At 34.9% G+C, this 23,189-nt stretch overlaps 1 long non-coding RNA gene across 1 annotated transcript in view; it reads left to right on the forward strand.

The window, feature by feature from the left end:
- LOC311436098 overlaps positions 1-22,807 on the forward strand; it is a 122,446-nt gene extending 99,639 nt beyond the window's left edge. The window contains exons 3-4 of the long non-coding RNA XR_014692592.1: positions 20,746-20,948; positions 22,252-22,807. This is a non-coding gene — a long non-coding RNA (uncharacterized lncRNA). The remainder of the gene's footprint in view (positions 1-20,745; positions 20,949-22,251) is intronic.
- The last annotated feature ends 382 nt before the right edge of the window (positions 22,808-23,189 follow it).

Genomic DNA, 23,189 nt, shown 5'->3' on the forward strand with positions numbered 1-23,189 from the left:
TGTTTGAAAGCCCCCTGATGTAAATGGATAGATTTATGCTATACCTTGAGTGAAATCTGAAATCCAAACTTGATTCATGGTCAGTCTGATTGGATGAGAGTTTTTAGATGTATTGTCAATCATGGCAGAGGAGAAAGTTTTGCCATGTGCTAGCCCTCAGTATGGTTCTTCACATGTCTATTCCCCACAGTACAAAGAATCCACAGAAACCAGTCCTTTACTGTCTAGCCCACATTGCTATATCATGGTGTCATTTGGCCAAAATCTAGGGGACAAGTCAGCGAGAAAACTTCTCACCCCTCTGCCCCAAGCCAGGAAAGCATATGATAACTGCTGAAATAAAATCATTTCACTACTACCTTTGGACAATATAATGTGCTTCTGTTTGCTCCCTGATCATTGCCCTGACAGATAACAGAGGTATAACCTCTGCCTACTGGCTGAGCCATGGTACCACACTGAATCCCAGTGGGAGATCAAATGCTGAAGGTATTGTGGTCACAGACTGCAAACTGCAACATGATCTCTCTCTGAACCCTTCCTCTTCAAATAATTTATGTTGGCATTGCAAAGAAGGTAATTGGCAAAAATATCACCAAGTGCTGTAACAGTGCCGTTACCAAATAGGCAAGACACTTAGAAAACAATCATTTAACAAAACATTTAAAAAACAATCTCAAATTTGTGGTGAATTTAAAAGAAAGAATACATATATACATACACACATATATTTCCTTAACTACAAATAGACTGTCAGCATTGCTTTAAACAACAGTGTTCTGAGGCATCTCACCTAGATAGAGTGGAGCAGCTGCTCCTTTCAGCAGTGGCATGCCTGACAAAATCACACTCTGGACTATAGTACTTATTCATTGTTATCAAAATTAGTGCTGCATTAGGCACTATTTTTTTAATAGATGGACAACTGTGGTTTTCACCATGCCCCTCATGGGTCCTTTGGATTATTTCACTTTTTTTTTCCCCCCCCCCCACCTTCTTTACCAGGTTCCCTTTTGTTTCTTTTCCATCTCAAGAGATTGGTTCAATGTTTGCCAATTGCATATGTATTCATGTCTTGGATAGCGAACTTGTCATGCAGAGAACATGCATTCTTGTATGGCTTGTACTATCCCTCATTGTGGAATAAATACTGTGATAGCTCAGCCTTGAAGAAGTCTGCATATGCAAGATGAGCGGGTATTTCAGGTAAAAAAAATTCTATCAATTTTGAAGTAGGTGATTTTTTTATAAGTAGATACAGTCATGACAACTCAACACAGCTGTAATAATCGTAACAAAAGATCTTTTACTGATTAGGATAAAATGAGAATAGCCAACACTTTGGGAAAAAAAAAAAAAAAAAAGGAAAAAAAAAAAAGAAAAAAAAAAAAAGAAAAAAAGAAGAGCCAAATTACTAAGTATATCAGAGAATTTTCTTTTATCACTGGCTTTTCAAACAGTTTCAGTGAAATTAATAGGCTAAAAGCCAGCTATACTTTTAGCTAGGGGGATATAATGAAAAAATATGAGTATTTTTTTCTAGCTTTATGGCCAGTGGGACTTAAAAACTGGAAAGAAGTGTTTGAGGATTTGATTGTTTCAGAAGTCTATCTCCTCTCTTGTTCACATCAGCCCAAGCATTCTGTGGAAGACCAATATACACTGTTACAGAAATAGCAGTCCTCACTAAAGTAGGTGAAAGACTGATTTAAATTTGTGAACAGAATGCAGGCACAACTTCAGTTGAGCAAACGCTTACATTTGCCCTGGATTTTGCTTGTGTTATACGTTTAAAAATTTCCCCAAAACCTGTATGGCTTGCAAAAAGGGATACAGGATAGAGCCTGATTCTACTGTTTGAAGTGAAGACAGTAAGCTTCAGAACAGACATAACAGCACTGTAATAGTATTGCAACTTCCCCCGGGCATTTTTAGAAGAACTAGCAAAGAGAAAGAAAGAGATCAGCAATTGATACTGTATATTGAATAAATGGATACTGATATTGGAGCACTAATCCAGTTTTCAACAAATCATAATCATGAATCCAGTAGCTGAATAGAAAAGTGCTAGAAATGTCTTATTAAGTTTTTGAATGCTCTTGGTTGTAAACTTTGTTTTGCTTAATGTTTTAACAATCTATCTTCAAAGTAGCATTTTGAACATTGGAAAAGACTTCTCATGAACTATTCTCAATACTTTTTCAAATGTAAAAATTTCCATTAAAATCACAAAACAGGAAAAAGGTAGTTTTTATGAGGCATATTACTGTGGGAGTTTGAATGAAGAAAAAAAAAACACAACACAACAACCTAGTGAGATGATTAAATTAATAATAAACTATAAAAAATGTTAACACATGCATAAGAAAAATATGCTAAGTTCTGAAAGGAATATCTTCTGTGGTCTTAAGGAATTTTGTTAAGCTTCTGTACTTTAATATATATCCTAATCCTTACCCCAACAAAGTTTATGTCAACATTTCTGTTGACATCAGCAGGAAGTGATAAGAAAAAACTTGGTAAATTTGATGATTTGTGTATCTTTAAATTGAGAGCTTTCAAAATATATGGGGTTGTAATATTATCGGGTTCCTGTTTTTTTTTTTGTTTTCCTCCAAATTATATTTCATACATAATCTAATGAATACAAGTAATGTAAGAAAAAGGTTTATTTTTCAATGATGAACTTTTCTGTCATTTTAATTTTAAAGGATTTAAAGCTTTTCTATTTCACTAATGTGGGATTTACTTTTAAAAAGTATGCAGTCTTACCCTCTATTTTACAATTTTCCATGAAAAGTTTCTCTCAAACTCAATCTACAATACAGGCTATTCAGGAAAATGTTCATTTCAAGGAGTAATTTTGGCTGTTTTGCCAGCGTTGTTGTAAACTATAGTAATATAGAACAAGAACTACAAAAAATAGGTAAAAATGGAAAGCCATGCTTTTTGTTCTAGGACAAGAGTGCACTCTTTCTCTTGATAAGTGCATTTATTTTCAAGTTCCAAAAAAACATATTTAAATTTCTAAAATACTTCTATGTCCAATGATGTGAATTTAGTTTTTCTCTGTGTGTCTCTTTTCCTTGTACTTCATTCAGGTGTTGCTCACGTTCTCCTCTGTCTTCCAAAATACACATAATCTATCTTTAAGCGTTTGGCTTATTGTTAGGTCCACTATGAAATGGAACAATACTTTTAAAATATAAAATAAAAGTGGCCTAAGTTAAAAACATATTTTTCTTTGAACAGTTTGGAACTGCTCCAAGGTTCAAAGGAGCTATTTTGAATGGCACTATGCACCTAAGGCTGGTTATCACATTGACGCTCTTATTCACTATTAGTAACTCATGTATGAGCACATACTCCAACAAATATATAGAGTATATTAAGGACTCTACTGATTTCATTCCCAGAAAAATAAACTATTAGATCTTTGTTTTCATTTGTATGTTTTTTCCCTAGCTCTTTTTCATCCTATATGATCTCCACAATGTCCATGCGTATGGGAGGTGTACACTCCCGCTGCTTTATAGCAAGGCTTCCCACTGGCATAGACAGAAGTAATTAGCCAGAGAAACAATGGTGACATTATAACACAGATGTTCTTGTGAGGAGGGCTTTTTTTTTCAGTATAAAAGCTCAGTTAAAGCTGTTTGTTTCATACTCTGCTTTATCAAACAGTTTATTCAATGTCTGCAATCTGCTTAAATTTTAAACAGTTATTCAGAGCACTTGGGAAATTATATGCATTTGATAAATAACATAATTTTAATGCAGTTTAAGGATACAAATAACACTCCCTAACCCTCGAAAATAAACTTGAAATTGAAAGAATTCTGGAAATTAAAACCTAGTTCAGCCTGATGTTTTACCATGGGGTTAGCTCACCCTTCATGTAATGAACAAATTAACCTATGCAACCCATAAAATTCCTCCAAACTTAACAGTGCCCATCAAAATTCTTCCAGTTCAGGCATTCATTACTCTTATTTTAATGGATTTCAAACTGTTTTATGTTAGGCTTCTCTTCTGTCTTCTGTCTTGTCCTGTCCTGTCCTCTTTCCTCTTTCTATTCCCAATAAGGTGTTAAAAGGAATGTCTTTTAATATATTTTCTTTTAACTTAGGTTTGATCAGCATTTAGAAAATGTTAGCAAAAGTGTAAATATTTAAATTTCAGCTTTCCTTAAACTAGTCCAAGTGTTCATAAAGTTGTAGGTAACTTCCCTTCAACTACAAGTGAAACAGACTAAATTGGTTATGATTGTGACAAACTACCAACTTTTATTAAATGATCTCTCTGAGCATCAGAATGTGTCAGATTTGTTTCAAGTTCTGGCAGTTTCATGTTTCTGAAATTTGTGCTAATATTTCCATCCAGATGGGTTCATAACCCTGAATTTAACTCTGACTTTCAGGACTGAGCAAACTCAGACTCTCAACTGAAATTTAAGGAAAATGACCTGCACTTGAAAGACATATGAAAACATTTAAATCCAAAGCTTGTGTTGTCCCTGGTTTGTTTGAAATTTAGGTCAAAGTTATGTATTAAAGCCACAAAGCTTACCTGTGTTTGATCAGATTGACCTAAGTTTCAACTAAAACCCAGATCCCTTTTCTTTGTAAGTATTGAAAATGTTGCCTGTGGTAACATCAGGTCCTAGACCAACCTTGAACACTATGATGGAGAAACTAAAATCTCTTCTTTGCTGGATAGTCAAGGGAGCAATGCTGAGGGGAAGCTGCTTTCAGCATTCCTGTTCAAAATTATGATATGGAGACCCAGTCCAAGTCAGAAAATTTTACCTGAAACAAGAAGCTTAAAGCCATGCTGAAAGAAAATTCATAAGCTTTTTTTTCTTCTTCTTTTTTTTTTTTTTTCCCTGCATGCTGTTTTAACTCTGAACAGGTAGCTGACTAATTTTGAAATGAATTTGGATTATGAAAGTTTATATTGAATTTACACTGAGAAAAAATCTCATTATCAATGGATTTCCTATGTTATCTCTTGACTTTCCCAAATTTTGCAATAGACAGACTTATATGTATATTTTATCTCTTTCTTCACTGTAAGTGAGTGGAAACTGAAAGGACTAATCAATCCATCCAGCAGATGACACTGGGAGTTCTTTCCTACAGCCAGTATTCCTTTCCAAAAGAAGCATGTTACCTTGAAGAGGTATTGGACAAACCCTTCCAAGCATTTTCTGAAATAAGGTTTAATAACTTTCTTCAGCAGAGAATTCACTGATAGCGTGTGTTCACCCTAAGAAAGATAAGAGAGTTTGTCTTAAGAAGCTCTGATTCAAAATGTCTCCAGGTCTCCAGGTAGGGATTAGCTAACGTGCTTCCAGGGGGCACATATTTTGCTTGGAGAAGTCCACAGACTTAGTTAAGTCAAGTTAAGTCAAGGCTAGATCAGAAAAATAGGATTTTCTGATGGATGTTTGGGTAATACTAAGGGAGTCAGTGCATACATCTGAGCATGAGAATTTGCAGGACTGACGGGTTAGGTGCACTTAAATTTTCTTATGCGGGTGTTTTTGCTTGGCTGTTTTGCCATGTGTTTGATTTCCTAGTTAACTGTGAAGTTTCCTAAGAGCGAAGAGAGAGGCATGGAAAACTGAGAGATGGATAAAGTTAATATTTTGTTTTTATTAGATGCTGTTTAGCTGCTGATCTAAGACTGATTACCATGACCATTTGAGGAAATTTGTATATTTATGTTCATGCTAGAGAATTTAAGTAACAGATATATCATGGATTTTCACAAATCACGTGCCTATGTTTTGTAATAGTTTGTATTTGTAGTAATAAAATTCTGTACTGATGAGCGAGGCACGTCAGTCAGCAATAAAAAAAGTACCTCCTCAGACTTCACCAAAGTGGAATAGTCACATTCCTCAGTCATTCATTTTTTAGGCTGTATTTGTGCAACTAAATCAACAGTAGGGTAAAAAGATTAAGATGCTCAGACTTTGGTGTTAACCAAAGAAATAAACTGGAGGCAATGGTAAAGATTAGAACATCTGTCACTGTAGAACAGCAGAAACTGAGAAAATTTACCTGAAAAAAATGAATGCAGATTTATTTACCTCGTGAAATGTTTGTGCAGCTATTTTAACCTAAATGAGTATATTGTATGCTCATTTTAAATGATCTTATTCAATAGCAGAGTTCATTATTTTCTATGTACACTGTGTGGTATATTTATAAAATGTAGTGCATACTCACAGGTACCAAGCCCTGTGAATAACTTCATATGATTTGCTATGTGATTTATTATTATTATTATTATTATTTTCAGATGTAAAAGTAATAACATTCAAAAAGCAAACCTGGAATGTGGAAAATTGCAGTGAACTAGGAAAAGTGTCCTATAATATACATTTGAATTCCCTCTTAGGAAGTAAGTTTTAACTCAACATGAAGTCGCTTCACAATTCCTATGAAATAGGAAAGATATTGAAAGGATGGTTTGTTCTCTGACTGATAAAAGTGGATTTTTACATCCATTATCAGATTAGAGAGGGGCTTTGGACAGCTAGTAATGTGACAGCTATTTTCTGGTGGAGTTTCAAGCTAAAGCTAGTAAATGTTTACTATACTGACTAGCCCCAGAGAACACACTAGGAAGTACTGTGTCTATTTAATATTTTTAAAATCTGGGGTGAGATAATGGCTCCACTGAAATCAATGGCAAAATTCCCAGTGCATTTGTGGGGTCAGGATTCCATACCTCCTGTTTTCCACAGATTTCAGAGCTGTTCATGTAAGGCTTGAACTGTATTTTAGCTGAAATAAGATCTGTCTGTGACAGCTTTAATGCACATAAAAGTACCCTGGCTAGTTTATGAGAGCTGGAAGATTTTTTTGCCACTCTTTTTAGCAGTATAACAAGAATAAATTGTAAGTTTTTATTCTTTATTGGAAGATTCTTTACTGGCCTTACAAATTTGGACACAGAGAAGAAAGGTATAGAAGCTGGTAATTTTTGTAGCTTTAAGGTTCAGTTTGAATAAATTAGGTGCTATGGAAGATTACTGCAGGTAAGTTTCTGGAAGCAAATTGGGAATTTAGGCCATTAATGAAGTTGAACAAAATGATGGTAAACAATATTTTTCTGGGCTTTCATCTGAGGACTGAATACTTGATAAATCCTCCTCTTTGAAACCTCATCCCTCGACCCACAGCTATGTACTAAGTCTGATCTACTAGGTAGATTACCAGAGCACTGGTCATGCACACTGGCCAGTACTGTCAAACCACAGCTTCTGCAGCTTGTTTCTATGTGACTTTTGCCATTTGGTGTAATGTTGTTGAGATCCAGTTTCAATTTTCATTGTGCCATCAAAGCCATAGTTAGTGATACACAGAGAGCTCTGATACCCATAATGTCTAAAAGGGCTAACAGAGTTAGACAATAAATTAATATACTGGATTTCAATAGTATTCAAGTACCTGAAGGGCCTTCTGATATTAGCTTCAGGAAAAAAAAAAAAAATGATATAATTATCCAAATATATCTATCTATTTGCATGACTGCATGACTCCAGTTACTGCAGTCTCATATCTCAGTGCATTTGTCTATGCGATACATGAGAAAGAAGAGATAAAACAGATTATGGCAGCTCAGAGATGATTACTTGCCCATTTGATATATTTATCTGAGGCCATATTTACCATGACTAAAGTGCTACAGAACATATCAATGTGGTCTAAACTCAGATAAATGTTCCAGCCTTTCTTTGTCTGTTATCTTTCTGAGGGAGTAAAGGAAATGACCAAAAAAAAAAAAAAAGATAAATCAGACCTGGGTTCAATTCCTTCTTTTGCTCAGGAACCCACCCTTAGGATGTGTCTTCATTGCATGGTTCATTGATGAATGAACATCAGTCCTCAAGATACAACCCATATGTCTTGCGGCAGAGTGATTCTCTTGTGTTCTGAGGCAGTATGACCACTTGTTCCCCATGAAGTCTGACTTTTAAGTGGCGTGATGTACTCCGTTTCATTTAATAGTGTTATTGGACTGTAAAACTGTATTGACCATCCCGCTCAGCATTAGTTAACCTATGCTTCCCATAAGAACTGTGCTCCAGAAGTCTCCTAAGGGTATCTGTACAGTGACAATCAGCAAAAAACAAAAATCCAAACAAAACAAGCACACATTTATTTCCACAGAGTGGTTTAGATACCTACAGGCTTAGTCAAGAGATAGTTCCTGGTGGCTGCAAGGTTTATCTAAATTTTTTGTAACAACACTAGTGACATTTGGAAAAAATGTTCAGCATCATTGCCTCAGTGCCTTATTTATTCATCATCCCACTCCTCCAGCTCAGCCACTGAGCAAATGTAGAACATCATAAGATTATCTGCCTTTTTTGCCCCCAAAAGGTTAGGCAATTCTTTGACTGAAAGAAAGTTGGGAAAGACTATTTTGTACAATAGCTGTCTTTTTTTTTTTTTTTTTTTTTTTTTTTTTTTTTTTAATGCTGAAGACACTTTTCCTTCATATAATTCAAGAGGAACAAAATAATTTTACAGCTGCCTAAGACAATTTAAAAGGCTTTTCTGAATATCATAAGAACTTCTGAAGAACTTAAAAAGACATAGAGAAATGTGTCTTAAGGGTTTCTCTCATAAATATTTTGTCTTAAATTTCAGTCCCAAGATTAATTGTCTCCAGTCTCCAGCCTTATTTCCAGTGCATCAGAGAACAGTCCAGAAGCAAACTCAGCATTTTTTTTTGCCTTCTTAGTGGAGCATTAATCTGTAATTTTTGTGATTTAATAACATACTTAAAGAAGTTTTCTTGGCTAAAATCTGATACATAGTGCTGGTGACCTCCAATGACCTTCCTTTCTTCAAACCAAAGGCCTTAATTGTCAGTCCTCTAATATGTACAGAGAGGCCACTCAAAAGGATGAAATCCAATATAAATAAATGACATTTGGTGATGAGGTCAACTTTCAATTTAAGATTTATTTTACCCAGATGCCTGAAATGAGAGGCTAGACTACATTTCAAGGTTCAGGGAAAACTTAATAGATATTTGTTGTTGAATTGAAGAAATGACCTGTTGCAAGCATCTGCACTAAATTACACTTTATGGAGAGTATTCTATATTCAAACTCTTCAGGCCTTATGATGTTGTCTTTCATGATGAGATTTTCAAGCCTAAGAAACTAAATAGCTCATAACTGAAAAGAAAAAAATATATATATGATAAATAAGTTCCAAGGCATACATTTCTATTTGGACTCTGCAAGGTGTTAGGCCTACCAGGTCAAGTATCTCCTTCTACTAATGTCAAAGGGATATATACTGACAATTTTGGTGGGAACGAACATCTATAAAAAGTATAAATTCGACTGACCGTACAGCTGTGTGAGAGCTAAATGACAGTCAAACAAGATTTGTATAGTGATTGGGGTTTTCATCTTTATTCTGCCACTAGTTTCCTTTGCCTTTCTGGGAAATATAAAAATTGTTTCTTGTTCATAAACTATATCAGAAATCCTATTAAAATCTAATTTTCTTCATGCTACTTATGACATGTTTATTTTCTGTGATTCACTTGGCTTTAGTACTCTGGAAAGTACTCTAATAAAGTTCATTTTGTTTTATTTTCAGTTGTCACTGTAGAATTTTCATTCCAAAACTTCAGCAAAATGTTTATAGAAAATAAGAAATATTTTCCATTTAAATTTTAAATGCATATTCATATATAAAATGATTAACTATAGCTACACAGGCAATTCCCCTTTCTAAATCCATCTTTTCACTGGAATCCCACATTAGTTGACAACATCATTCTCAGGTGGCTGGGATGCTAAATCTTCAGAAGTGGCATATTTAAGCACTTGAACGTCCTCAGGACACTGCACTTACACAGAACTGTCCTTCCCTCTTAGATTTCTAGCTGACCTCTGCGACGTCTCTGAAGAAAAATGGAACATTTTTGTTAGTATGTCCACATCTCATTGTTCTCAAGGAGGAATTGCCGATGTCTAGACATCTGTCCTATATCCAGCACATACCTTGTTTGATATTTATCAGGCAGAACATCTTGACAAATGTAAGACTAAATGCAATGCATTTTAATTGTTATTCTAGAGAGTCAAAACATTTTCTAAAGGAGGAAAAAATGAGTCACAAGTGTTCCTGAGAACACTTTTGTGTGTGTGTGTGTTTGTGTGTGTCTGCAATCCCAGCGCTTTATTCTTCTTAAAGAATTAGTCTCTATAAGGAAGTATTTACAAGTTGTCTGGTACTATAGCTCTGTTTGCACAAAGCCTACATTTATACCACTTCACTCAGAATACATGTTGTAAAAATAATTAAGAATAACATAGAAGTTGCTGAACTCTGTCCTACTGTGGCTAACTGGCTTCCTGTATGATAATAGTTATTTCAACTGAGCTCTAATATCGCAAAGTGTATAATACTGATGTACACAATACTAGATAACCTATTTATCTCTAAAATCATGGGGCATTTTAAACATGAGGTTTCCTTTCACTACACAGTGTTGTAAAGCCTAAAAATCAGGGTCTTGATATTTCAGAATAGGCATTTCAGAGCATACACCCTAAGATATGAAGTTCTTATTTCTGCATGTCCAGCTTCTGAGAGCAAATAACAGGTCTTGTGAGAATAAATATACTGTGAAGAAATGACTAGTGTTATGATGTAAATGCTGAGGAAATTAAGCATTCTCTTAACCATAGTGTTTAAATAGCATCAGGGATAAGGACACACATTAAACAAATCCATGCAGTGAAATACTGAACTGCTTGCTAATCTGCCAGAGTTCCTGTGATTCAGTGGGTTCTGAGGGAAAACAAAAATAACTCAGTAACTAGTAGGACTACCAAAACATACAAGGGTTCTGAAGTAAATTTATACAGAGAATCTCCCTTCTGGCATTTCCCATATTCTGAGTGCTTGACTTAGGCTGCTATTGTTCTTCCAGCTTTGTTTAGAAAAGTACTATATCCACACACGTCCTGTGTATAAAATACGACTACACATGGAGGGCTGTTTTAGTATGGCTTTCTCATGAGAACAACAACTCTTACTGCCATATAGAGAACTAGATGAGATATCCCAATGCTGTTAAAGTCATTTCAGGTTTGCCACTGAATTCTATGGTGGATCAGAATTTCACCCCCAAGATTAAGGATCAAAATACAACTAAAGGAAATGAAAGCAAGCAGTAGTAAAACATCAGCAGTAAACCTGTCCCACAAATTTCTTGTGGCTTTACAGGGGTGTAGTTAATACATTAAGTTGTTTTTACCTAATTGGTGACTTTTATTGTGTCATCAGACAGAAAACTGATGCCAAATGGCATGTGCATATGAATGAATGAGAGAATTAAGACAACATTAACAGAATAGAAAACCACACCTTTAACATGGTTTCAGCATGGGAGCAGAGAACTTCTGAAGAAGAACATATTTATATGTGGGAAATAATAACCAAATAATAATTAGTAAGAAGTTACTGGGGTTTTGTCTTTATGGAAGTAAACCATACTGATCATAATCAAACTCATACTTACAGTTCTGTTCAAAGTAATAGCTGTGTCAGTACCATGGCTGATGATGTCTCCTCTTTCTCCAAGAACTGCCTGCCAGAACTGCCATGGTCTGTCATGTCATGAAGCAGTGAGGCTTCAGCTCCTTTCACTCCTTGTCATAGAGCATAGATTGGGCTGGCTCTCACAGCAAGGGATCCTGCCATTGTACCCATCCCCAAACCTATTGCAGTCACCAGAACTGAAATGGAAAAAAGACTAAACTGAAGAGTGGATTGAGAAATGTCATAGGTGCTATGACTATCATGCTGTTCTTATCAGTTTCATTAAGCTGTCCTCAGTCTGTACTGTTGAAGAAGCCAGGCAGATGCACTGCTCAGGATGGGACCATGCTAAAGTTGCTGCTTTTAAAATGAATCCACAAGAAAATGTGAACGTTTGTCATTCCATTATCCATTGTGCCCAAAGAACGCATCAGTGGGAACAGGGCTTGGTGCACAGAGCACCAGTGTCACCTGCCCCATGGGAGTCTGGTTACTTTGTGCCTCCTGGGAAGTAAATGAATGGTGCATAAAAGAGATATGAGCTGGTTTTAGGTGTTCAAATCTTTTCCTTTATCCATCTCTTCTGCCACAGTAGCTCTACTTCTATATGAGTTGTGCGTTTTGGGAGGGAGGCTTCCTCCTATGAAAGACGAGACTTTCTGTGGTATAGATTACAGGCTGTACTTAACAGACCTACACAGCAGCCATTCTTATAAGATCTCTCTCTCTCTCTTTTTTTATTTTTTTCTTTTTTTTTTTTTCTTTCTTTTTTCTTTCTTTTTTTCTTTCCTTTTTCTCTTTTTTTTTTTTTTTTTCTTTTTTCTTTTTGGAGCTGAGTTTTTCTACCGTGGAGAAAAATCTCAGTGGTTTACCTACTGCTGTATTTCTATTGTAACAGATGAAAGGAATAAATAAGAAGCTTCTTGATTTTTCAGTGAGGAAAATAAAAAATCAGGAAAGGAAGTTCTTCAGCTTTCCATATGTAGGATACTTAAATGTTAGACCAAAATATTTTATTCTGCATTATAGGTTATAAGAATCAGATATAAACTACTTCTTATACTGCAGTGATTTTTCTAGGAGACATTTACAAGAAGGAATAAAGCCAAACTCTCAAATAAAAAAATGTATTTAGAGCAATTTATCAATCTTTAATAGCTGCCCTGCTATTTAATATGATGTTCTAGGAGACTCACCATGGTTTTGTGGAACAACATTTGTTAAACACAGGCTTCTTCTTATTTCAAACAGTCAGATTTCAAATACACCCAGAGTGTTTCATTTTCCAAAAAGCACTGGCATTTGGTTTAAGAATGATTCACTTGTCTGTCCTTTTTCTATATAGACTTTATTATTATTATTATTTTTCTTTTCTAGCTATAGGAGTGATCTTATATGGAAATAAACAGTGGTAATGATTTCTCTCTGATTATGGTACATTGCATGCTTCACTCTTTTCATTTGTTTAATTTTTAATGACCAGGCATTATGTCATACAATGAAGTAGAAAGGGGATAATAGCCCATTAAAAGTTTTTTTGTGAGCAATTTTTTAGTCAATTACTGCTATTTACGGGCTTCTCTTTTCAAAAAGAAAATTTTAAAAAAATAAAATAAAAAAAAAGAAAGAAAGAAAGAAAAAAATAAATAGTAGAATGTTTTAGCCATGATATTCAGAGAAACACAGAAGAACTCAGGGAAAGAGGATAGCTTTTATTAGATGAACTAACTTGAATAAAGCAGACAAGCAGATGGTTACATGACTGCAATTTTAGTCTTGTCACACAGAAACACTAAAATATTAAAATATTAAAAATAAGCTTTTTTCCTAACAAAGAATTAAGAAAGATCCTTTACTCCTGAATTAGATCATAAATGTAAAAGGGAATATATACTTTAATAGGAAAGAGTTCACAGTCGCCTAAATGAAAAAAGCTGATAGAAAAGACACTAACAGTCTTGTGGTACATTTGTTTCTGAATTTCCTTGGGCACAGACTGAACTTCCTCTCAAAGTAATTCTCTAATTCCTACTGGGCATGGGATTTATGTTAGGGGCTATATAAAGGGCAAGTACATTAATTTGTAAATGTCATGCTACAGCAGATTTACAAAATATAATTAAAGTTTAAGAACAAAGCTTCCCTAATGCTACATGACACAAGGCTCAACAAAGAGTATCTCGACAGGTAGGGGGCAGAGGAGGAAAAAAATCCAATAGCCCGTCTGTCTCAGCAGGAACACTTAAATAATGCTTACAGGGAAAAATACTGAAAGTTTGAAAAAAATGCAGTACACAAGTCATACTGCTTTCTAAAACACAGTATTTTTGCTAATTCTTTAGGTTCTTTATTACAGTATTTTGTATAAGTGATACCCTGAGAAATATTTTCTAGTTTACAATAGTGTCTGACATGCAGAAGTGCTAGACTGCATGACGATAATTCAATCAGTCAGCAAATCCTCTTGTCTCTCAGTCTGTAAATTCAAGTGATATTTCTGCATTCATCTAATGTCAATCCATGGCAACAGGCCCAAAATAAGGATTATATCAGAGGAATTTTGTGTGTTTGAGAGAAAGAGAGAGAGAAGGAACTTTGATTTGGAAAGACTCTTCCCAGAGTTGTGCTTTGGGAAATAAACATGTACTAACTTCTCCCTCATATTACATTTTTAAATCCTTTTTGTTCTTGTTTAAACTAATGTTAATGTAGACTTTGCATACACGGTTGCTTTACAGAGCCTTTTCTTTCTGTCATCCCACCAAATATCTCTGATGTTTGGATAATAAATCGAAGCCAGGTCTCAGACTGCATAAAGCTATAGTGATATAACCATATATTATATGTACTCATTATGTTAGCCTGCTCAGACATTCTGCCCTTCAAGTATAAAATATATTGAAATAATCAGTCTGAAAATTATACAAGAGTATCCGCACTGCAGTTTCAGTGGTGTGACTGAATGTTCAGCTTCAATTAGTGTAAGTATTCATATAAAGAAACCTAAAAAATTATTACTTTTGGGTTAGTTCAAATGATAAAGAACTTCTCACATTTTTCACAATTGCCAGTTTCTTTGCTTTATTCTGGCTCTTCTGTTTCTTTGTGGAAACATCTATCTTTGGGTTGTGATTATAAAATCCTACAGGTACATTGACAGCATCTCTAAAAAACATCAAAATTATACATCCATAAGTACTTTCCTCTGTCTCCATGCGTAAGACTTTTAGTCCCAAAACCTCCCAGATGTGAATTTTGTCTTTCTTTCCTCTTTATTACTGATCGCAATCCTTAAACATAATCTGGAGCACTATTCTCTTTGCTACCAAGAAGCATAGACCTTAAATCAGTTCACACAAGTGTGTAAGTAGAGGAAGTTTGGGAAGGTGGGTGAGGTGCCGTGCACTCCAACGTGCATATCAGTGACTACAAGCCGGAAGAACCAGAATGCTGTTCAAACATTTTCACACATATCAAGACAAACCACTGGAAAATGTGGTAATGAACGGATAATCAGAAGCAGCTTCACAGCCCTAAACTTTTCCATTTCTTGAATGTTCCATATTTCTCTTCCTCATAGAACAAGTCTGACTTCACACTCTATAAAAATATTTCTATTTGTTTGAGCAGACTCTGTTAGTCTGAGCAGCAGGCAGAGTGATAGAAAAACAGGGCTGTTATGAAGGTGTTGTTGAGTCTCAGAGGAGCATTTCACAGCTTTCTGATCTTTCTGCGCTCCTGTTGTCACGCTGCAAAGAATAGTGGCCAAGACAGCCCCAGAGGTGGGGTCTACCTCCCACTGCCACAGACTGCTTGACTGCAGTTCATCCCTCCCATATTGTCTAAGGTGGTAATTAGCACTCTGCCACTTGTATTACCAACTCTTGGCATCTCATTTGAAGCCTGCAGGAAACAGAGCATACTGCAGAATAAATGCAACTGAGGCATTTCAACCCAGCTGGTTTGTGATTTGCACTGATGAAATGGACCTCTGCCCTCTTGCACTTGCATAAGGACAGAGACCAGGGTGATGTTTATTCTCCTAAGGTAATACTGAGAAGTCAATCAGATGAATGTGTAATTGCTTAGAGGTATTACTGTAGCCATGGATTTGCTTTCTCTCTTTTTGAGGGGAGAGGAGAGGAGACTGATACATATGAGGCCATTCTAATTATTAATTTGTAACAGGAACATTCTTAGTAAATAGAGAACTTCTTCCATAACAAGATGAATCTCGATTTCCAAGGTAGGCTTCATTCCATTTGAGGATGAAAAGATCTCCAAATTTACTTCTGGAAGTGTGATAATGAAGATTTTATTTCACTGTTTTAGGCATTTCAATCCCATGTTGCCCTTTAACCCTCCTTTATTTTTCCAAAAGCTCCTCATGTGCACACAGTGTGGAGGGGAATTTCTACTACAATTATTCCAGAAAAACATAGCTTGATTTATGAACAATAGATAGCTATACACTTTCATGGTGATGAAAGTAATTCTTGTTGCTGATGTGTTACGTTGCTGTAGTTAAATGGTTCTCTATGCTGCCACTCTTTCATCATCAGTTGACATAGAAATAGAATATACCTAGAAGGAGAGGAGATAAATTTAGCATAGTTCTCCTGCACATATATACTGGCAGCTTTTCTGTCATACTTTATTTACACAGAATTCCCATTAGTACATGAAGCAGTCTGTCACAACATGACTTACTGGAAACCTGTGCCCCACATCTGTAGCACTCACATACCGTCTTCAGTCTCTCTATACTGGATTTGGTACATCCATAAAATAATATTCACAAATTTGCATCCTTTTCCTTAGCAGAACTTTTGTACAGGATTATCCTTTTCTAATTTGTCTTTGGCAGCTTCCAGAGTATGTAAGTAGTAATATTCAAATACAGGAGTCATGCTAGTAATTTTGCTGAGGGTTTTTACAAAGCAAGCTTATTTTGAACAGAAAGTAGATTGTCATGGTCTCGATACTTACAAACCAGGAGAAACATTGTCTAGTCTGAAATTGTTCATGGTGAAATATCTCCCATCTTTGTATGTGCATGCACATGCATATGGATTTAATTTGTAGTGATTGGATTAGTGGATAATTCCAGTTATCTGGTATCCAGGCATTGACTGACATTGAGTCCACTTTATCAAAAGTCAGTGCTGCAGCTATCTTCAGCAGACATATTTCCTGACAAAGCACTTAATGGAGTTTCTCAGGGCTAAAGTACTTTTCAAAATGGGTCAGACATTGTAAAATAAGGCCTGCTCAATGTGAATCTTTTGGACCTCGATAATTACTGTTTATGTTTTTCCAACTTAGTTTATTCTGGTTCAGATTTTATGCTGGAATTAATTTCTCTTCTGCCAACTAGGTATGATTTCATCATAAATACAATGGCAAACCCTAGGCTCAAACCATAGGGATAAGTAAGAATGTGGTTGTTTTAGACTAACATCTGCAATGTCAAGCAACATAAGGAGTGTCCTATGTATTCTTGCAATGTCAGATTGTGTAGCCTGGGAGAGAAATACACCAAAATTTAATGCCATGTACAGCACCACTCTGATTAATCATAGCTGCACTTGTCAAATTTAAGCAATGAAAATTAACATGAAATATACAAGTAGATATTTTAAGAACTTTATTGAAAGTAATTAAGGAAAATTACATTCTCCAATTATGTAGAAAAATCATTCAAGTTTTAGCCTGTTGCTTTGGTCTAAAACCAACATCAGTGCTTTATTATTATTATTATTATTATTATTAATTAATTATTTTAAACTTTATTTTCTTCAAAGATTTTGTTCAAAACAAAGTGATACATTAACTAGCAGAGCAACTCTAAAGTAATTTTCCTTACAATGCCTAGCTAAATTGAGCTCTTATATCCTTGTTTTTGTTTTCAGTGGCACGGCTTTGCTCTAACACATCCTGTCAATTAACCCTTTCTGTTGTCATATTTTTAAAAATCTTATTTGTTATTGTAATCTATGCATCCTTAGAACCTATAATAATGAGGGACATTTGGTGATGTTGAGTTTATTTAAAAAATAGATATAACCTAAAAAATATAACTCTGGTTTTAAGGGTAAAGCAACCCATGAGAGTAGAAAAGCAAACTAACCATGAAGGAATGCATAACTGGGAGGATCATTTGGTGATCTTGGATTTATACAGAAAATAGACCATTATGATCTGTTTTGTACTCAACATCCAATGGCTACCAAAGCAGAATTTCTCAATATGACAGAAAAACATTGCTCTTTGTTTATATGTATTGCTCTTTGTCTTGTTTTTGAGGTGCTTTCAGATTGAAAGGGTTGATTGAGGATAGTAACAGCTTCAAAATACTAAGTACTGAGCTCATTAAGTAATCTAGCTAGAGTTCTAAGTAATTTTGCAGTGACAGCCAAAAAGTAATTATTCAAATCAAATTAATTTTACACAAAATCTTATTCAATAGCAAGCACTGCATAGTTCTCATAAAGGAAGCATTTTTCCATTAACTAAGTGTTCTCAAAAAGTTTATCATAAAATACAAAGCACATGCCATTAATGTTCACTTATGGCTAAACAGCAGATCTGATGATATGTGATAATATCTCTAAACTTTTCAATCCAAATACATTATTATCATACAGAGTTCTTACATAATGACATTACTTGTTTCAGATGATCACACTGAAATATCCTTCTCCAAGGAACAACTCTCAACCTATTAATCTGTTTTACATAAACTGGAGAGATTAAGTGGAAAAACAAGATATTTCAGGTGCTTGAAAGAAGTTCCTAACATGCCACAATGCCTCAAGAAAACACACCATTTTGAGTGAACCATGTCAGATAGAAGTGCAATCATCCATAGAGGACAATATGAGACAGGAATAGCTTTTTTCATGTAGTAGCACATGACTTATAGTAGTAGGTTCTATACTCCATTAATCTGTATAAAATTTACAAAAAGGGATAGCAAGTTCTTAGATAGTTCAATTTTTTAATATACAACTACTATGATAAAATGTCCTTTTTACCAGCATATCTAGAATTTGTATTAAAATTAGTATTAAATATAGTCTGTAGCACTATCAAAGTCATAAATTTTAAGCAATATAAGATGTTGGAACTATCATGACAATAGCTGAGCAAATAATTGGAAATATTATTCACAAATTATTGTTTCTGTGGATTATTGAGTGAGTCATTGTCACAGCTCTACTCATAATCGTCCATGCTTTCATTTTGTTTGCATGAACCCTGGAAAATCACTACAATTCAGGGAAATTATTCATGTGTACAGATCACTTCAGCTGGTACTGAATTTACACTACAGTTTAGATGTTTTCAGTTCCTTTTGGAGCTGCTGCTTCTCTATTTTTAGAGTTTCTAATACCAGAATTGCACTGCATGACTTAGGAAACCGATCATAAAACATGAAGAATAAAGGAGTACTTGAAAGATCCGTGAAAGCTTGAAAATGTCTCTGAAGTTCCTTCTGAGCTTCTCACCTCAATGCTTCCTTAAACAGCCTCTTGCAGAGCTGCCTTGCCTTCAAGGCATGGGTTGTCTGGTGAGCCTGTTCACATACTTGGAGCTAGAAGAATCTTTGGACATTAGAATTCACAATCCCCATGACACAGCAATGCCCATGTATTTCATATTTAAATATTTATGGGTGGGGAGAGTTCTGGAAGGTGCCTGCCTTCTTAGATATGTAGATGTTAATAACTGTTTCTGTCCACATTGGTTATAACTGCTTTGAACTGACATGTTAGTTAGTGCTATGCTTTGACATAACGCGTAGTCATTGCATTTTTGGGGCAATAATTTTCTGATCCATCCATTTAATAACATGAAGAGCTCTGTCTTCATTCACTGTAGCATAGCTGATAAAACAAAGGAACAAACTATACCACTTTCTGCAAGAACAAGCAAGCTATGGGTTAAGATTTCAACATCATGTTTCTCTGATGTTAAAACAAATGCTTCTTCTTATTGAAGGTTTTTTAATATTTGATATAAAATTACTACAGTGAAATTTTTAAACAATATTCTTTCAGATACAGTATTTTGTTTGCTTGAAAAGTTAAAAGGCTTTTGCTTAAGGATGTGGTTTTATAACTGAAACACAAATGTTGCATTAACATTACAAGCAGGGATAATTTTCAATCTGTCTTTAAAACAATTGTATCAGCTTCCGTGTTAATCATCTCCTGCTTGAGAATCTGTATTTGTTTTAGCCTCAATATATTCTGTTACTATTTTATAACAGTAACTATTAATAGTGCAAGGCCCTATCCCCTCAAACAGAAGAGAAAGAAGTAAGCATGAGTCAAAAGCTATTAAAAAACAATATTTAAATTGTTTAAGCTTTAAAACATTAGAGGCTCCCTGTTTTATTGACTAGTCTATATTACAACTACTTCTACATGTATATTGATACATTATACCTGTTACAGGCATTGTCGAAGTAGCTGTTATTTATAGATTTTTGCCTCTAATAAGGTCATTATTTTATGTTTTATTGAAGATACTTTAGTTCAATATTATTGAATAAATCTATATTATTACTCATAAAACAGCAATAAAAACATTCTCCTTGATGTAACTTGATAAACTACGAAAAGTTTCAATGTATGAGTGATTTTTAAGCTTTGTGGTGGGGTTTTTAACAAAAATTTATCACAGATATTTTTGATTTGTAGGATTCTGGTAGGCTGTTATACTGTATTTACTGTTATACTGTATTTCTGGGGTGTAAGGTACCCATAGACTGAAAATGTACCCAACACTGAAAATGTACTGCAATGAACTGACTTAAAAATGGAAACAAAATGTTTAGTTAATTTGATAGAGTTTTCCACGAGTAACTTGATGATTTATTTATTTATTTATTTATTTATTTACTGCTTTCTCATTAAAGGGAAGTACGAGAAGATTTCTGGTACATAATGGTTTCAGGAGTTTTCTTACCCTTGCTACCAAATTTTGACACTTTTATATAGTACATTTAAATTTATACCTGGCAACATTTGATAGTCTTTTTCATGCCACATTTTCAAAATAAAAAGTTTCAAAGTCCTTTGAAAAAAAATGCATCCTTTTTATTTTTATTTAATGGTAAATGATATAAAGAGATCCCTCTTTTTAGATACCTGTTCCAGCCAGTATGAAAGTTTCCATCATTGTGCAACACACTGGTACATGATAATGCACTACTTATACACCTAGAGAGAAGAATGGGATTTATCTTCATCCAATTTCAAAATACTATAATGCAGACCTCTCCATATGAGTTAATCATCATGAGTTAATCTTCTCTTCTGATCTTGGGAAAGAAATACCCATCTTCAGGTAAAGTTTCACATCATCACTTATTTCAGATCATTACTTTGGCATTAGAAGAGATGCAATTTAGAACTGGCTAGATAGAGACATTAAAGATATCAGGCTACAGGAATCCCTTCTGGTAACTCTCAGTGGTACGAACTACTGCAAATCAATGCATAGCTCTGAGCCTGCTCTGCATTTCACTAAGGGCTGACGTGTCTCCCTTGAAACTCACATTCAGATCAGGACAAGTGTTTTTGAACTGAATTTTCCCAACATCCCTAATATCTGTGTTCATCACAGTATACATTGTCATGCAAAAACTCCATTCATTTTGGATATAACTGAACCAGAAGATGAGTAGCTAGTGTTCTCCATCTGCTACTGGTTTTTCACATGGCCAGACCAGAGCAAGTCCAGAGCAAAACCCCTGGAAGCCCATATCATGTGGACATAGACTGCTAAACACAAGGAAGTCCATGCTGCAGACCTGCTCCTATCAGCCTCTGTTGCTTATTCTCATGGATGTAACCAGTGTTAACCCTGTCCACACATAGAAGCTGGCACAAAGCCTCTCTGTGAGTGCAGCCAGACCTGAAGTGCAGTTTCCCATTTTCAAGCGTTTTGCTTTCAAGCACAAGAAACAGGGGTGGAAGGTAAATAAATAGCAAACCACCTGCATAAACAGTACCATTGTACATATATAAGGTAACAGTGAAATCTGATCAATTTGTTTATTTTCAGGATTTATACCACAATATCTTCTTTAGGTTTGGAAGAAAACTGTGCAATTAATCTTTTGATTCCTTTTTGCAACATATTCTTTTCATCCCAGAAAGTAGGTTACCAAGCCAGTTTTAGACAATATCATTTGTGTTTTTTTCCTAAGCACAAACTCATTCTTGCTGGACAAAGTAGGATTCATGCAAATTAGATATTATACTGTGTTAGAAATTTAAATATGAAATAATAGTCTGAAAATGTAAAGGCCTGGTAAATGTATAAATACATACATATATATGTATGACTGTGTGCAAATATGATTTACTACAATGAACTGCATTTAGCAGAGTGCAAGATTCTGATAGTTTGTTATTATGTACATTCTTCTGTTACAGTAATTCAGACTGAATTAACTTTAAGAACATTTTAAGAATTTCAAGAAGATAATTCAAGACATGCCGTATTTTTATATTTTCAAAGACATCCTTATCTCTTTTTTTTTTTTTTTTTCCTGGCATATTGCCTTTTGGTGTTTCACACAATAAATTACACTCCATCTTTGCACAGATTTATGATTTTGTTCATTTGTTTGTTTGTTTGACAGTGTAATACCAACAAAAGGAAACAAAAAAAGGAAGGAAGAGAAGAGATTTCCTGTCAAAGGATTTTCCTTTTAATTCTTCCCTTTCTTCCAACAGAAAGCCTGTTCTTACAGCCATGGGAATTTCTATTAGTATATGTTTACATCTGAATAGGGACATTGATGATGCTAGTAATAACAAGACTAATGACAGAAAGAATCACTACTGAGAGAGTACTTTACAGATTGAAAATATTGTTCTGATGTTGAACTGGATTCTTCTCTGGAATAACTTTTCATTTTTCATTGTTATTGCATCAGGGAACTTTATCCCTTATGCAATCCCTTTATCTCTTAGTTAATAAAGATTCACAGTTTTCCTTTGATGTGTCTATAATAATTTATTCTTCTTACAGACATAAATCCTCTCCAACTTTATCTCTAATTTTATTTCTGACTGCAGGAATTCTTGCTTTGCAATTTTTCACTGTCTGTTCAAATGCTGTATTGTGCTTTTAAAGAGCAAGGAACAATGGAACCCTCCATTTCTGAATGTTAGATATTAAATTGTTCTTATGAAGAGCTGATATCTTTTTTTCTTGGCTTTCACATTCCACTGGCTTCTTAGGAACAGTGGATGGAGGGGAAATAAGGATACAGCTGGCTTAGAGGTTCATGTGCAACTTAGGACCTTCATGGACACAACTCTTCTCAGTGGTGCCCAAGAATAGGACAAAAGACAATGGACACACAATGAAATACAGGAAATTTTTCCTAAATACAAGAAAAAGCTTTTTACTGTGAGGGTGATCAAAGAGTGGCTCAGGTTGCCCAGAGAGGCTGTAGAGTCTCCCTCCTTGGAGTTATTCAAAACCTGACTCAACATGACCCTGAGCAACTGGCTCTAGCTAACCTTGTTCGAGCAGAGCTGTTGCTCTAGACAACCTCCAGAGGTCTCTTCT

The sequence above is a fragment of the Aythya ferina genome, assembly GCF_964211825.1.
Source record: "Aythya ferina genome assembly, chromosome: 4".
Classification (NCBI taxonomy): Eukaryota; Metazoa; Chordata; class Aves; order Anseriformes; family Anatidae; genus Aythya; species Aythya ferina.